Source organism: Penaeus monodon, chromosome 4, assembly GCF_015228065.2.
Source record: "Penaeus monodon isolate SGIC_2016 chromosome 4, NSTDA_Pmon_1, whole genome shotgun sequence".
NCBI classification, from domain to species: Eukaryota; Metazoa; Arthropoda; class Malacostraca; order Decapoda; family Penaeidae; genus Penaeus; species Penaeus monodon.
This window is the reverse complement of record NC_051389.1, coordinates 36,444,968-36,446,529: the sequence shown is the minus strand read 5'-3', so window position 1 is coordinate 36,446,529 and position 1,562 is coordinate 36,444,968.

Sequence of the window (1,562 nt, the reverse complement as noted above, 5' to 3'; positions counted from 1 at the left end):
AAAAATATAAATAATTATATATAAAATATATTTTAAATTTATATTTTAAAATTATCAAATATATTATACATATATAAAAATTTTAAAATTTATAAAATCATATAATTATATATACACATAATATTACATTTTATATATATACACATATATATAACATATATATATATATATATATTATACTTTATAAATATACATACACACACACACTCACACTCACACTCACTCTCACATACACTCTCACACTCACTCTCACACTCACTCTCACACTCACTCTCACACTCACTCTCACACTCACTCTTACTCCACTCTCTCTCTCTCTCTCTTTTGGAGAGGACAGACTTTGTGAGTCGTGAGACAGAGGGAAGGGAAAGAGATTAGTGGGCAGCTGGTGATCACAATGGGAGGGAGTGGGTGATAAGGACTGCAGGACACAGATCATTCACTACTTTCCTTTTCATTGAAAACTGTTTTATAAATTACTTAACATATTGTCTCAATGATCAATAAGTTTACAGAGAACATGTTTTTATAAACAAAAATTATTATAGCCACCAAATGCATAAGTAAAGAATATTGTACATGTTTTCCATAAACTTATTGATCTTTTGAGACAATAGTGTTAAGTAATTTATAAAACAGCTTTCACTGAAAAGCGGAATGTAGTGAATGATCTGTGGTCTGCAGTCCTTATAAACCCACTCCTCCCATTGGATAAACCAGCTGCCCACTAATCTTTTCCCTCCCTGTCTCAGACTCACAAAGTCTGCCCTCTCCCTCCCCCAAGAGAGTGCATGGGAGTTGCTATTCTTTCCTTTATATTTCTATTTATTTTTTTTCTTTCTTTTCTTTCTTTTTATATCTTTTTTTTTTTTTAATCCATTCACCTGGGTTATGTTTCTGTTTTAATATATATGTAAAATATATATATATATAAAATATATTTTAATATAGTATATATATATATATATATAGAGAGAGAGAGAGAGAGAGAGAAATACACACACATACACACACACATATATGGATGGGACAAGATTTATGCACACACACACAACATAAATGGGTAGACATAAATGCATGCATGCACGTTACACACAAAACACAAAAGCCTGATCCTCTGACTGACCTGACTTAACCCCTCCTCGCTTCTGTTCATCTGCCTCACCATGCCATGTGTCCTTGATAGAAAGAGAGGGGAGAGAGAAAGGAAAAAATAGGGGCATGTGTAAAAATGAGGAAAACAACAATGCATACAGCTATTATGTGTCATGCTGGGGATGCTGTTGTCCAGTTCTTCTATAATGTAGTTTTGTTTTTGTCATGTCTCCACCACAGGCTGGATCAAAGGTCCTACTGCATCATAGTGGACTAAAAACTTAAGGTTGTTCAGACTCTTAATTCTATACTGTGTTATCTTACCAAGAGCACATGTAGTCAGTAATTACGGAGGGTTGCATCGACTTACCACTTTCACAAAATATTGTACTTCTGTGGAAGAACACTCACCTGATTCTCTGTAACACTGCCATCCCCCAGTCTTTTGTTAATGAATGATTTATATA